General features: G+C 40.2%; 2 long non-coding RNA genes across 3 annotated transcripts in view; one reads left to right on the top strand and one right to left on the bottom strand.

Annotated features, from left to right (window-relative positions):
- Positions 1-16,839, top strand: part of LOC145444692 (uncharacterized) — a 330,781-nt gene that overhangs the window by 41,305 nt on the left and 272,637 nt on the right. The window lies entirely within an intron of this gene.
- Positions 16,050-16,839, bottom strand: part of LOC145444720 (uncharacterized) — a 55,209-nt gene continuing 54,419 nt past the window's right edge. For both annotated transcript variants that reach the window (XR_013916770.1, XR_013916772.1), the window contains exon 3: positions 16,050-16,237. This is a non-coding gene — a long non-coding RNA (uncharacterized LOC145444720). The remainder of the gene's footprint in view (positions 16,238-16,839) is intronic.

Genomic DNA, 16,839 nt, shown 5'->3' with positions numbered 1-16,839 from the left:
ATAAAATAGCTCGATCATTTCTCAATGTAAAAAAACACTTGGTGATTCGTTATCCACCACGCCTGGTAGCTGGGGAGCACTATGTTTTATATATAGATCACGGACATGGGAAAAAATCATGCTTTATCCACATTACAGACATAGAAAAATTCAAGGTCCACAACAATGGGATACCGGATGTCTGGAACATTTTTTTGGTAGGTCCCTCATCGATGATCTTTTATCAAGTTGAGATTCCCAGGTCATTCAGCGTGTTGTTCGACAAGGGGTTCGACTTATATCCTAAATCCTTTAGCATAGCAGGTGAATTGTGAATTTAGCTTCCCATGGCGAGTGTCACCAGATTATATTCAGGCTTATTTCCATGCAGATCCATTCTTGTATCGATTTGTCGAGGAAATAACGATTTCAAGGATGCAACTCTATCCGAAGTACTCGATTAGGATTTGTCCACCTGTGCTATATGAGTCGTTATGTTTCAAAGTGCTTCCGCTTCAACAGTTGTAGCTACTTACTTTTCGGACGCTGGGATTTTGAAATGTGTTAAGTGGTTTGTGAAGGAATTTACCACACTCTTACGACATTATCAGTCAGACACCAAAATCCGTGGACTCGTCTCGCTAGACAGTGGGGTAGATCATACATAAAAACACTTGATAACCAGGCATGGTATGTCTGTTGGTGAGAGGGATCTTGAATTGAATAGCGATCTACAAAGACAACGTCGGGTCGCCAAACGCGTCGCATAATTTCACAGGACAATGAGAGTTTTACGGCCTTGAGTACCCGACTATTGATCAGTCTGGGGGTGTCGCTAATCTGTATTGTCTAACCACAGAGCCGTAATATAGACAACGCGGTAATACTGTATACTTCAAGGGTAGGCAAAAGTATATCTGTCCGATAGCAGATCGACGCAAATCGCACGCAAAAATTAATATACGATCGACACCAACATGGTATACCATTTTACGCACAGCGGATTGATTACGCAGGTGGTGATCAGGTTTTGATCGATTTTTAATGAGGTCGGGCACAGGGTAAAGTGGTTTGAGATTTAAATTGAATTTGCTTCACTGAAATACACAAAACAATACCACGTTTTTAGGTACCACCCCCCGGTTTTTCAAACTCTTTCAAATTGCAAGCCGCAGCCAGGTGGACTTGACTGTCGAGTTGGGCTGACTCTGACACGTGTAAGCGGAAAATATCGTGGGATTATTTCCATATCTGTATATTATTTCTTCGGCTTGTGTGTTGTGGTCTTGGGTGAGTAATAGTGTCAAAAGACGCTACTGACTCGAGTACTCGGTACTTGTGCTATATACCCAAGTCGTTTTAGCTTACTCTTCAAACGTTTCAGGTGAAATTACTTACTCTTTACACGTTTTGACTTTAGAAATGAGATGTCGAATAATGAATGTATCGATTCAGCAATTCGCACCCCCGAGGTGCCATGCTATACACGCCCCGCGGACTGCAGAAGTTACCCGCTCCTGGTAAACACCAGTGATGAGCGGAGTCTGCTTTTCGAGACTCCGAGTCCCTCCGACAACTTTGGTCTCTGAGGCGAAGTCCCTCCGACTCCGGGGATCCCAATCCCAGACTCCGAGATAACCCGAAGAATCTTGTCCAGTCTCCGAAACATCCATATCGGTAGAGGTAGTTATTCAAAAACATTGTCGAAGAATCCCAATGATAGCAACTCTTGATAGCAACTCTTAGTTCCTCTGACAGCTCCCGCTTCAATGATGAAGCCACCTCATCCAACTTACGTTTCACCGTAAATCTGTATGGCAAAACGTCGTCTGAACTCACTTTGCCATGCATTGCCCCAATTTCGATCAAGGCATCAGCCAGCTGCTTGAGGCCCTTCCCCTCAACAGAGCTCAGTGGTCTTATATCATGGGATACAAAGGAGACGACATCACGGCAAACCTTCTCCTTTGATTTCTCGCTTACTTTTTTGTCGGAAGAAAGAAAGGAACTTATCTTCAACTGCGATCCATCCTTCTTACACGCTTCGATATGTCTTCGAAGATGCGACGTACCACTTGTCAACTTGTGATGCTTTAGCTAAACATTGCAATTTTGACATCTCGCAAACCCAAATACTGGCCATTATTACATCAGAGTGAAATCCTTCCACGCGTCAGTCTTTTTCTGACCCTTTGTGGGTAACCCACTTGACGTCGACGGAGGAAAACCAGTCAGTCCGAACTAACTACCAGTAACATCGACGATCACATCACAGGTTTCAGTAAATTAAGTTCCGCATCGCATGAAACAGTTGATGGAGCTGCACTAAACAGATTTGATGCATCACTGACGCACCGATCGACGCTCCTTGGAGTTGACTAAATGACTATTGACTTCCAATTTTAAAGCTGCTACATGATATCTGGAATTTGGAGTTTGAGAGAGAACAGCAGCAGAAACTAGTATGCGGTGCTGATTTTTCTTATCACATCAAAGTCATTTCTCAATCAAACAAAACATTACATGACGAAAATTCAGAAGAGTTCTGGATGACTGATTACGTCAATCAATACTGAAGGAAGCGTAGTTGATGCGAGCTTCGAGCAGAGCAAAGCAGACGGTTGTAGTTATTTAGTGTGGCTGTTCAGAAACTCGGAATATTTTGTTTTGACAGGGTAAGATCAGCTTACCTTAGTGATTTCTGGATGACTTATTACGTCAATCAATACTGAAGGAAGCGTAGTTGATGCGAGCTGCGAGCAGAGCAAAGCAGACGGTTGTAGTTATTTAGTGTGGCTTTTCAGAAACTCGGAATATTTTGTTTTGACAGGGTAAGATCAGCTTACCTTAGTGATTTATGTATTGTTGAAATCTTTGAAGCGGGCTTAGATGCTGGTTATTCCTGAAATTTTCTTCGCTCTACGCGTGGTTCAGTGCGAGCAGATTTTCGATATTTATATAGTAGTGTTTGTAATACGGTCCCCACAGCACAGATGCGAACTGCAGAGGAAAATGATGCGCACCATAATTCAATACCAATTTGTAATCGTGTTCTCCTCACCACGAAGAAAATTTGTTTCTGGTAGGCCTATGTTTGGGCGAATCCAATTTCCCACTATACCGAAACTGCTAATGAGATGTCGAGAAATAGCAAAATGCAACAAAAGGTACTAAAAACAGCAAAATGCAACAAAAGGTACTAAAAACAATTAGCCCACCCAAAGATGCAGCACAGCAGTAATTAATAACTTCCCTAAATTTTCGTGGACACCCCTGCATCAACTCTACCGATGAATTCGATTACATCAGTGGTTCTTAAGCTTCCTTGACCGAGTTACCAAACGAGCAGCGATGTTTTGGATCTTTTGTAGCTTGTCGATGCAATTTTGGTTTACCCCGTAAAGCAGAGCATTTCCATAGTCAAGCCGTGATATCACCAGCGACAGTATTATGGCTTTGCATGCATCCTCAGATAGGTAGTTCCTGATTCGACTGATCTTGTGGATATACATGAAACAGATCTTTGATGTATAGTCGATATGTTTTTCCATTGAGAGCATGCCGTCAAAGTGAATACCTAGGTTACGTACGCAGGTCTTGGCTTGGATGGTGTCTGGTCCGAATCTGATGGTGAATTGATTGTGGTCGATGGGGCGTCTGGTTGGCGTAAAAATGATGAGTTCAGTTTTCTCTTTGTTTAACTATAACCCAGGATGAAAAGACAACCGAACCGCGATGGAAAAACGCGCTCGACACTGCAGTGGACAAGCTGCAAAAGACATGCAAAAAATGAACTTCAAGGCACACGAGAAGATATCACTCATCCGCTCAAAGATTTTACCTCTCTTTACATACGCGGCTGCAACATCGAGATTTCCAAAAGGTATGCGTGCTGGGTTAAGAAGAGAGATAATGACTTTTATCTTTGAAAAGGACAAAAAAATCGACTACGAAAAAGTGATCCAAAAAACGGACAAAGGAGGGCTCGATCTAATCGACATTCCAAGAATAACTGACCTCATGTTTACCGAGTACGCAAGAAGATTCATAAAAAATTCCGAAAAAACACCAAAGGAGGACTGGGAAAGGAGATGATCACCCGCTCTCCATCCTCTTGAAAAGGTACCGAACAGTCCCTTTGAATAACTCCAGACACCATTCTTTTCAGCCACTCGCGCACTGGAAACAGACAAACGAGACGTTGAAAGACCTTCAAATAGAAAAGGAGAATATAGACAAGAGCAAGAGAATATATCAAGACACAGCTGGAAAAGGAGCACCGCAGAGAAATAAGGGAAATGGAGGGTCCAAGCTGGAACAACATCCACAGCAACTGCCTAACGAAAGACCAAATACATCTCAACTGGAGAATAGCCCACAACCTACTCCCAACCAGGGATAGGATGTATGCAAGATTGGCCGCGAAAACGGCGCATTGCGCTTTTTGTGAAATTCACACAGAAACTCACGAGCACCTCTTTACCAAATGCATAGCCACCCAAACAGTAATACGTCTCTTTCTAGACCTTTGGGAAGAAACCACCAACGAACGGAAGCAGAATGCCGATCTTGGAAGCATCATACTAATGAAGCTGAATGAACCCACCAAGACAAGTAACATCAATTCGCTAATTAAATTGATCTCTATTTTCAAACAGACCATTTGGCAAGCAAGAAACAGAAAAATCAGGAACAGACCGGAAATTGACACAAAATGGATCCAAAATTCAATGCTAAGAAGAATTGAAAGGAGACCCCAGATCGAGGAAGACGAGAAAACGGGAGAAATTCTGAACGAAATCAAAGAGCTTGCGCGCGCGCTCTAGGCCTAAACAACACTGCCCTCTTGCGGCCCTAGTTCTCCATTTCAACCTGCCATGCGAGCGGTCGCTACCGACACGAAGACTTTCCGCTACTCCGAAACCTCGTAAGACCCTGTCAATATCGAACGGGCAGCTTCCTAAGAATAAAACCGTGTGCAAATCTTGCATTTATTGAAAACTGTGAAACCGTCAACGAATTTATGTTGAAACTTGTTCACACCTGCGAATACATGTTATAATATTGTAAATATCAGTTTTTGCATACAAAACCCACTCGATATTGTGTTGCATACTTCATATTATTATTGCAATTGTAGCAATAAGCTTCTTTTCCATGCGATACAATAAATAAAAAAGTTGACAACCTAACAATTTAATGGGGTGAACAGAAAATGCTAAATCTTGTTTTTATTCATTTTCATATAAATAAAAAACTTTCTTATCCTGTAGCAATGCGGCTACTGGTTGGAATCGAACCAAATTTGGTTTGCAGGCTTCAATTAGGTAACCTAACAATTTTATCAAGTAGCCAGTAGAATTTGAAAGAAAGTCATCTTTGAACACCCCTACTGTACAGTGTACAGACATTACATACATTTGCTATTTTCATGCTCATAAGATGAACTACGATTTGATATTAACGGAGTTTGATTCAACTTTTTGCGATTTCAGTAATTCTAATTCTAATCTAATTTGAAAAAAACTGTTAGCTACAATTGCAATTTTAATCTAATTTTAAACTGTGTAGCTATAATTTTACTATAATTTTTCTACTCTAATTCGAAAAAAACTTGTAGTTGTAATTTAATTCCAATCTAATTTGGAAAAAGGGAACGTTTTCTAGTTGTCCAAGTCTTCCTGTTACATGCGGTTTTCATGAAATCTATCCATAAATTTCCATATTGTCGATGCCTAATTGCCCAATGCCCACACATACAGTGATCGTGTGTGAAAATGTTTCCTATAGCGGTAAGGGCGGGTAAGTTCACCCTATCGGGCCACAGTCTGTGCTGCAATGCCTTAGCAAGTGAAACATCTGATTTTTTGTAAGTTCTTTGTGAAAATATATATACTTCGTAACGGATTCTATTTTTGTGGTCTTTCGTTAAGTTATCAATAGGACAAGTTTTTGCAACTTTTTTTACAGCTTCCGGCAGCTTCCTAAATACTTGTAAGATATGTAGAATGCTGTTTTAAGCTGTTTGAAGGAATCTTATAGTGCAACTTTTTGCAACTTTTGTCCATTTTTTCCATGCAACTTTTTGCAACTTTCTCGATTTTTCATGAAAGTATTTTCGATTTTGGTGAAATACACGGCCAAATTCGACTGAAACACCGTAAATCAGCACCGAAGTAACGCTTTTACGGGGTATTTCGGGAGCTGAGCCGGAAAATTGACCTTATTTTTATAGTCGACCGAGCAAAATGTGGTCAAAATGCAACTTTTCAATTTCTTTCAAAAATAAATGCAACTTTCCACGGATTTAACTGCAACAAAAACTTGCCCTAGTTATCAATCTTCTATATGTGCCTGTTATTTGGGTTGTGAATATGCATTTTGATTTCAGGATGATGCCACAAGTTCTTGCGGAAGATAGTGACTCAACCTTCGCCGTACAAGAGGGTTTTGCGGAAACCTGAAGGAGGCGACTTCCCAATATTAGATGGGCAATGTTCTACGACCAGTATTTTCAGTGAATTTTTTTCTCCGTCGGTGGTATCTCTGTTTTTGGTATTTCACGAAATATCTTACCATTTTATGTTATTATGGTTCAATTGATATCGAATATATGGAATCAAGACTGCAATAGTGTGCCATTTGGAAGAAGATATGCAGGATTTCAAGTAGGGTGTATATATTGATATTAGACCCTATCAATTCTAACGGTGGGATACTGTTCCACACATCAGGTCCTCATATTTGATGGAGCGATGATCTTTTCGGTCGATCATATGATATTTGGACGACGTGGACGCGCGTGTGGTGTACTTGTGCGCTTTTGATTCCGAGGTAAAAAAGTCATTGAAATATTAGGTTTCCTTTTTTATTATTGACACAAATTGTAAAATTGTGGCCTGTCGAATTGTAAAATTAGACTGCTAGAGGGCAGATATTTCGACCTTCAGCGACATCGAAAACGTATAACTGACACAGTTGACATCACGTGTGGGGTTAAAAGATGATGCCCTTCGACATCGTCAAGCGAATACTTCATTTATGCGCAACCAGATATGGTGCATAAAATAGGAAACTGTAGAAAGACTAGTTCCGCTGGGGCTTGGACCCAGGACCTTCTGCGTGTTAAGCAGACGTGATAACCACTACACTACGGAACTTGCCGGAAAGCCCTCTTATTCATCAATTTATATATAGATTGCGCAGGTTCCGCGCGAGGCTAATCCACAAAACCTATCACTTGATCTTTATAGTGGCATAGACTGCATTGTGGAGATTATGGTGTGACATCCAAGACATTCATCTATTAAAGTTTTACGGCTCGGGCACTCAATAAACTCCGTCGCTTACCAATCATAGCGCGAACCTTAAGCGGGGCAACTCTAAACGGCGGAACGAGCGGACTGCGGAACTTGCGATACTGAACAGCGGACCAAGCGGAACAGCGGAACATGTAATGCTAAACAGCGGACCGAGCGGACCATAACAAAATAGCTCAATACTAAACGGCGGACCGCGGAACAGCGGAACATGTAATACTAAACGACGGGCGGAGCGGAAGTGCGGACCGGCGGACTATCACAAAATTTGCAATGTAAACGGCAGACCGCGGATCACTCGCATCTCAAAATTTTCTCAAGTGATTTTTTCCTGGACTTTGTTGAAGCATCTATTTTGTTGAAAAATTTCGTCAAGTAATTTCATTTTGTCAAGTATTGTAATTCTTCAACGTCTAGTTATGAGTTACGCACAATTTTACTTTATTCCATGTCGTTTTGTACTTTATATGTTTTGTATTTCTAAAATGTAGTAAACTTTTAATTGTCATAACATTGTAATATGTTGACACCGGACCACAGTGTCGGTTCTATAATAGAACTTCTATTAACAATTTCATCATATCAAAAGACTACGACACTGCGATACAATGAAAAGATAGGAAGTTGTCGAATGGATCCCCCTAGAATCTATCCTGCAAGTCTGAAATATCGGCATTGTTCAGAACAATCGGGTAACCGCAACACAATGGCCATAACAATGACCCGTGGCGATTCTCCGATGTTCGAACAATGCCGATATTTCAGACTTGGAGGACGGATTCTAGGTGGACCAGTACCTGATCACTATTTTATTAATATTTTCGGAATTAGTGCAACAGTAGCTTTCGATCAAGACCAGATTCAATAATTTCTGCGCTCGGGAAGATAGCTTTTGGATTGTCAGAAATCCTACAGTCGCTTACGCAAAACAATTCTCCACTCCAGCTTCGGCGAAGCGGAACGAAGTTGCAAAATCGGTCGTTGCCGTTCCATGTTTAATTTCTATACTAGCACCATCACCGACGTGATGGAAACATCCATCGAAAAGAGAGCATCAGAGTTAACTAGTTACATTTCATTATAATTACTACTCAAGTAGAAATTTCCGCTCGATCAGAGATAGTCGATATTTACCCAGAGGTGGTCAGTAACGAAGTACTTCTACTTTCTCGAAGTACTCAAGTAGTTTTCCTCTACTTCTGGTACTTACTCAAGTATATAGAATTTTCGCTTCTTCTACTTCGTAATATTTTGTGATCTGCTTACTTACTTTTCGCTATTTTCATTTTGTCAAGTAGAAGTAGTGTTACCCTGCAATTGGAAAGAGAAACTGCGGAACCCTCGGGCTGTTTTCACGGAGTTCTAACTTTCAATTTAAAAAAATTCAAGTCAAACCCAGAATTACCGCCGCGCTTCATACAGAGTAGTTATGGAGTTACAAATATGTTTCCACGAAAGTGAATATTATTTAGGTAGCAGGTTGATTGGTTCGCACCGCATTGTCGCCCATGCGACATGTTTCATTACAGTAAATATGGCCCAACATAACGTTTGAAATTACCGTTTTGCAATATAGCATACCAATCATAACGTAATCTCTGACTTTTTAAGCGTTCGATCTGTTTTAAAAGACCACCGCTAAGACTGTTTCGACAAAATACATGTACTACATTTTGCGCATTTCTGATGTAGTATTGGTATTTCTCGTTCAATTCGCAGTATCATTACTTAGAGTTCTAATTAGTCTCAGTTTTTTATTGTCTGGAGACCATCCATGTATTAGTTTAAAAGCAAGTGTAGCATCGCCCTCTATTTTCCGAAAATACTATTACACTATATGGCATTTGTACGTTATGCCATATCTTTTATCATCGTATACGAATCGCGCAAAGTGCTAACATCGTATTTATACAACTTCTCCGTATTGCTCTTTGACCAAACTGAAGGCCGTAATATGCGTGAGGGAACATGCCATACCATTTTCTAAAACGGGATGTTCTAGTAAACAAAAGATTAGTATCTCATTTCCATAACAAAACTATCATAAAATCATTTGCATCTCATGATGCGGTGGAATGCTAATTCTGTCGGAAATTTATAACTTATGGGATGCATCAATATGCATTGTACATGAAGCTCTCTGCACCTGCTGCATAGCTCAATTTGCAGCTTTTGAAAGTCCTTGCGAACGTATTATGACCGTTTTCAAAACTACTTACGTACTTGAGTAGATTTAAAGCCACCAAATTCAACTTCTACTTCAAGTAGTTTTAGGTTGCTTATGACAGAAGTACTTCTACTTGTACTTGAGTAGATTTCTACGCCGCTACTTCTACTTGAGTAACTTTCTTGACTACTTTGACCACCTCTGTATATACCATGTCTGTGGTGTGTTAGTAGAGTACTGCATTGCAACTAGGACATCATGTCCGGGGTATGTTTGGGGTGTGTTCGTACTGTTACAACCCCAACATCATGCCTGGGGTATGTTTGAGGCAGGGTTGTAATGACTCGAGTCATGACTAGACTCGAATCCGACTCGAGTCACGATTTTTTGATGACTCGACTCATTTTATCAAAATACGGAAATGACTCGACTCGACTGCGCATGACTCGAACCAAGTCATTGACTCGAGACTCAGACGGCCAAGACCGACATTTCATTGTAATTCCGAAGCCACTATTAGGATTTCGTCTGTTGGTACTGGTACTTGAATATGCGATCAGAAACTGCTAAAAGTGAGGAAAATTGGTATATTATAAAATGCGAAACATCCGATATCACCAAACAGAGTTATAAAAAGTGAGTTTACCAAGACTTTAACTGGAAACTGAGCAGTCTATACAATGACTTGGACTTGGACTCGAGTCATAATTCCATGACTCGGACTCGACCCTCTGCTCGCTGACTTGGACTCGGACTTGACTCGGTGGTGAATTGAAATGACTCGACTTGACTCGAGTCAAAACTATAAAAGTGAGACTGACTTGTGACTCGGAGCCTTGTGACTTGGTTACAACCCTGGTTTGAGATGTGTCCGTACTGCATTGCAACCTGGACATCAAATCTGGGGTATGTTTGGGGTGTGTTGGTACTACGTTGCCACACTTGAAGACACCCCATAGTTACCCAAGACAAGATGTCCTTATGTTCGGTATGCTCCTTATTGCCAAAATGAAAGGCACCTTTCAGAAATTAGGAGTATTGCAACATTTGCGAGTTGCGCCTGATCCGCGGTCCGCTGTTTACATTGTGGTCTTTATAGCAGTCCGCTCGGTCCGCAGTTCCGCTCAGGCCGCCGTTTAGTATTGCAGGTTGCGCCAGTTCCGTGATCCGCTCGTTCCGCCGTTTAGTATTGAGCTATTTTGTTATGGTCCGCTTTGTCCGCAGTTCCACTCGGTCCGCCGTTTAGTATTACAAGTTCCGCTAGTTCCGCGGACCGCTCGGACCGCCGTTTAGTATTGAGAATGGGAATTATAGAAGCACAATAAACAGATGAAAAAGTCATGCGAGACATATCGCACTATTTGGAAAGTATGTCTCGGTCAGATTTAGTGGCTAATCATTTGATAAATAGTGCCGATATTTGAGATGTTCGGTATAAAGTGGGTTTCAAATTTGCAGCAACGGATTCTATATACGACGAGTCATACACATTACGTTACCGTCGATGTCGAACTTTTCGGTTTGTAGGTGATTTTAAATAATGAGACTGAAATTGGAATAATTTTTTAAAAATAAGGTTATTTTAAAATGATATAGTTTATTTTACTGGGGATGAGGGGGGTAGCCATGTTATGATGACGAAATTGAATTCCAATTTAAATCCGATGTTTTATTCTTGATTCCAAGTTATAATTTGAAACTGTATTGTACGGAAATTAGAATAAACATCATGATTGATATGCATTATGTTAACTATGATATACTACTAATTATCCTTTAGATAAGCCCTGATGAAAATGTTAACGTGAGAGTGGTAGTCTCTGTGACGCAATCGGTTAGCGTAGTGCTTTTCAACCTTTTTGAGCTCCGTTCGCACTTTATTTGTAAAATAAATTTCATTCGCACAAACCAATCGAAAATTGTTATACAAAAAGAAGATGCAGATAGGACTATTTGACAATATGTTTTTCAGATGTACAACAAATTGGCTACTATATTCAGCTTAAGCTAACAAGCGTCTCAATAAAAAGGCATTTTTTCGCTCGTTTTGCTTTCAATTATTTCACTAAAACCCTTCTCGGCCAAACAATGTTGTTGGGAGTTTGTACATGAACGTCTACTAGTGCTTGGATGGCCAGGTCTTCTGCACTCCTATCCAAAATATAGCGTATTTTTCGCGAGTGGAAAATGCTTGCTCGCAGCAATCGTTTTTGAGAGCTGACACAAAGGTCCCGCGAGGCTCCAGTTTGTCAAAAGAATGAGAAACACACATGTTTGTGTTGAGGCTTTTGCCTTATGTCTTGTGCAAACGATCAAGGAGAGTATAGGCACAATAGAGCTCGCTACCTGATGATACGTTGCTCCAACTTCTGTCTCACAAGTTTATGAGAAGAGCAAATAATAAACTCGCTCACGATACTTTGTGCTCTACTTTATCTAACTTGAGAATTCACGACAATTAAACAACGGTAAAGCAGTTTTTACCACCAAAATCGAGTTTTTGTGCCATCTCACGACCCGAGCCTCACCCATGAAAAGGAATTTATTTTTAATATTACAGTTGTATGCCACGATTTGACGGGCAGGTATGACATACAGAATGCGCACACCACAATTCTACCCAACACAGCTCTACAAAACATGTCTGACGCACACTATTCCAAATTAGGGCGAATTAAATTCCTCTGCGTGTCGCAGTTGTACTACTGTCTACTAAGATTGCAAGAAAGGGACTATTCCCTGCCGACAACGGAGCATCATATCCAATCCATCTCGAAAGGTTTGGTCATCCAGCATCGGTCATTTTTAGACCGAGGTTTTGTCGCCGCTTATGTTTTTGGCGCCGTATTTTATTAGCGGTTTGTTCGTCAAAACTTTACGTCTTCATGTGCCCCGACGCAAAAGGGGTTGGCCTCGAAATGAATGTGTCTCATAGGCCTGATCTCGCTCGTTGCACACCCCTACACTAGTTCATCCCAACGGTCTTCGACCATGTTTTCAAGAAAAAACAACCGGACAAATCTTATCATGAATTCTCTTCATAAAGCCATATTTAATGCTTTTCTCGCTTATTGGCTACAGTACCCAACACAGTGACCTTGGATATGTGAAAACGATCGCAGGATTTTTTGCAATAAATTCAACAAATATTACATACATATTAACAGATAGCTCTGGCACCGTGTCGGTCCAAAATTCTTTAATCCTTTAATAATCCTTGAAGGGGTAAAAGTTTGCGTTACAGTAACTTGCAAATGTGAGTCTGTAATGATGGTATTTAGGCTACTCCTATCCTCGTGCCTCGCGCTAATCGAACAGTTATTACGAAAATATGATGATTGTTTAGCGAAAGAAAGCAGAAAGTCAATTTGATGTCATTTTCCCAGCCTGTCGCAGGCTCAGACGGGCTGATATACTGTATGTCTGCCACTAGAGAAATTGTAGAGATCTCTATACTGCCACTAGACCAGCTTCCAAACCCGGCTTTTGGTTACGGAATAATTATAGTGCATGAATATTAATTCACTACGGCTTATGAGAGCTACGATAAGTCGTGCGTCGTAATAAGTTTTCACAATTGCGTCGCAACTACAAATGTTACACTGCTATTACATTTCCTATTAGGTTTATTTGAATTATTCCTAGTTAGAAAAGTTAACAATTGATCACGATTTTCATTCGCACTTGATCCGGTTTTTCATTCGCACTATTCGCACCACCTTCGTCATTCGCACCGAAATTTTTTTCATTCGCACTAGTGCGAACCGTCACACAGGTTGAAAAGCACTGGGTTAGCGCGTTCGGCTGTTAACCAAAAGGTTGGTGGTTCGAGCCCACTCGGGGACGATCTTCTCATTCTCTTGGAGAAAAATATCCAAAATCCAAGGCTTTTGTGATCACTTGCTGAAAGTTACGAATGAAACATGACTGACCTAGATATATATTATATCCCAATAATTGATATTATATATCTTCTGATTCGTTTGTAATGCGTATAATATAGAGCAAGCTTATCAACCTATGGGATGGTACGCACTTCTGCGTATGAAAATAATTGCACTGCGGATGACAAATGTGGTCCGGATGAATATGGATGAAAATCCGGATTAGTGCGGATGAAAATCGTAAATAACACAGGCCAACAAAAATTTTCCTTTCAAAAATCATGATGTGATAGATCGAATCAGGGTTATACCAGGTACGTTGAGTCTGAAAATGACTTTACTTTTGCCGAATTGGTAATACTGTTTTGAAATATTGCTTCTTTCTATCACACTAAATATTTTCCGTTGAAACTCTAAATATTTTTCCGGTGACAACGCCAAAGAGAACGCCTTTCGCGTAAAAAACGAAACACCTGAGAATGTGAAGTTACATAGATCAATGTCATCGTATCCATTAAACTTGGACCGGTGCATATTGGATACTATGCATATAACTGTAACGTGGAGAAATGCCAAACCATGGTTGTAAGTTATCATTAGGACAAAATCGAGTTCCTAGAGGATTCGATTCCCTAATGTAGCGGTTCTGAACCGGGGGTCCGCGAAAGCCCTAAATTTGCAAAATGGTCGATGACCTAATTTGTATCACGGGACAGTTTCGCTTCATAAGTGCCAAAACTTCACAACTTACCCAAACAGAATGGCCATCTGAGATGAAATATTATACTGTGAAAACCAGAGGTGGTCACTGGTCAGTAACGAAGTAATTCTAGTTTTTTGAAGTATTCAAGTAGTTTCCCTCTACTTCTAGGACTTACTCAAGTATAACAAAATTTTGCCACTTTCACTTCATAGTATTTTGTGATCTACTTACTTACTTTTCGCTATTTTCAGTTTGGCAAGTAGAAGTAGTTTATTTCTCCAATCAGGAAGATAGCCTGAGGAATTTCGGGGGTGTTTTCACGGAGTATCAACAATCACCTACTCACTTATTCAGTACTACAACCACCCAGGTTTCATCATTAAAGATGATTTCAATAATTTGATTCAATGCTCCTGTACTCTCATCGTATATGTCACTACCGAAAACCGAAATCTGATTAATTTATGAAATTGAAAAAAATACATACCGAGAACATGTGACGTGATAGAGAAATTCTGAGCACATACTTAGATTCAGCAACCTAAAATTAGCCTACATCAATCAATAGAATCTTTGGCGTGAAATTATTTTGAAATTTGTAGACCAGTGTTATTAATTAAACTTCTATTCCTCTATCCGAACACATTACTGAACGCATGATTGCCAACTGCCAACTGGAGACTCCACAGTCGTTTTGACTCCGCGTTAGGTCGGATTTTATTCGTCGTATTCAATTCATGGTGGTTGTCGACTAGTATATGGTCATTTACAGCAGGTCGATATTCCATATTTTTGATTCCGTCTCTACTGACTTGTAGTATGGCCGACTTCTGGGCTTTTACAAGATACCGCTTACGCGGATGAGCTGGCGAGGAGAAGCCTAGATAAACCTCCAACTCGTATAGGTAGGAATTTTAGAGTCGAACACGGTGGGACACGAACCCACAACCCATTGGAATTGCAGCTGTGGATGATGGCACTACGCTATCTAACCACACTTTAGATCCGTTTGGAATGATTAGATCTGTGAGTCCCAAAATTGACGATATCGTCCATTGAAATTATTTACAGGAACCGATCCATGTGAACGCGACCGTGGACTTCCAAGCCGATACGAATGAGTAAATGAATGAAATATGAATGAGTTGTGAACGAATCAATTTTTCAAGTACCGTAAGTAGTAAAGCTAAAATTACACTCGTGATCCGAATCGAGTCATTTCTGGAATGTTCAGCAGCCGAAAAAATGCGAGGACCCCGAGTCGGGCTATTGAGCAAGCAATAGCATCTCAAAAATTATATAGTAAGACTAAACTCACCAATATCCATTCAATCTTGCCTTACCTCGGTTGATCCGCAGCTAGGTTATATGATGATAAGTGTTAGTTTCATCTCCTGTTCAAAGGGCGGCGTCTTCTACATAACGTGCCGAATCCAAAACGCAAATGACAAATGGCAAAACTGCCGCGACTGTCGGGAGGCATTAAGATGGGATGTTGTTTGATTTGTGATCAATGCATTTTATTCAAACTCGTCTTACCGTATTTGATCCATATATGAATATAACAGTAGTTTGTGACATCGGCGGCCTAACAATCAGCTTCCTTTACTGATGTGCCGCGTCCAAACTTCTTATCAAAAAAACTGCCGCGACCCGGGATTGAACCAGGGACCTTTTCAGATCTTCAGTCTGACGCTTTCCCGACTGCCCAGTAAACACATTACAGACCAAAGATGTAGAAAGCGGAGTCCGATATAGTAGATATTAGAGCTCGGCAGGTAGTAGAAAGGGGGATTTTGTGTCGACTCAATTCAATGTCTTTTCCATGTCCTTCAATAATGTAAATATTATGTAGATGCTACAGCCTTTAAACATGGTGAGTAGAATGTAGATCCTACATTAAAAGAATATCCTGATATAATAACCTGTTTTCTACCACTGGGCATAACCTGATCACGACTGCGTACACACACACACACCACATTATCTACTACATGTTAATCACATTTGCGGTAATGTATTCCAAAACGGAATTGGCAAGTAAATAATGCCGGTGTAAAAAATGAAACGAACGAAATTACTTGTAGTGCCAAGTAGCAATGAATGAAACTATGAGAACAGTCAGTAATCAGAAGGTTTCATCGTCTGATGATGATAATCCCTCTGGCGTTTTCTTTTCAACACCCTGCAGAAATAAAATGAAAATGACGATTATTAGCTAAGACATTCGTACTGCGAAAATGGCAGAGGTAGCGAGTAACGAATGACTCCTGCATTTTTTTCGCCCATACTTACTAAAATGGATTTGATTCTGGACTATTTCCACTCAAGTTTTTTTTATTATATTTTTTATTATTATATGACTAGAGAACTGACTTCAATCGCCACTTCTACTTGATTATCAAGATCAACGATGACTACTTCAGCAATCTTTGAAAACAGCCACGTTTACGGATCGTGAATTCCCGGCTTAATGGTGATTCTTCCTCCAATGGTCAGCACCTTGAAAATTGAGAACAATGTTGTTGCAAAATGCATGACAATTTGAAAGTTACATCATTCTAATTATTCCAGTTATGGCCGTGAATCGTTACAAGTGCGGTAACCATAAGAATTATTACTATACTTCAACTACAAATACAATATATTGTATAAAATAAGTACCAATTCTTTTACGTTGATCGAGTCCCAAATAGATGAAATATGTCAAAAAATTTGCTAAAATTTTTTGTATAATTTGACAGATTCCGAAATCTTCTCAAAGTGCACCTTTCAAAAATTTGATAT

Source organism: Botryllus schlosseri, chromosome 8 (genome assembly GCF_051294905.1).
Source record: "Botryllus schlosseri isolate E-star chromosome 8, Bs_hap1, whole genome shotgun sequence".
In the NCBI taxonomy this organism is placed as follows: domain Eukaryota; kingdom Metazoa; phylum Chordata; class Ascidiacea; order Stolidobranchia; family Styelidae; genus Botryllus; species Botryllus schlosseri.
This window is presented reverse-complemented; position numbering and strand designations above follow the sequence as displayed.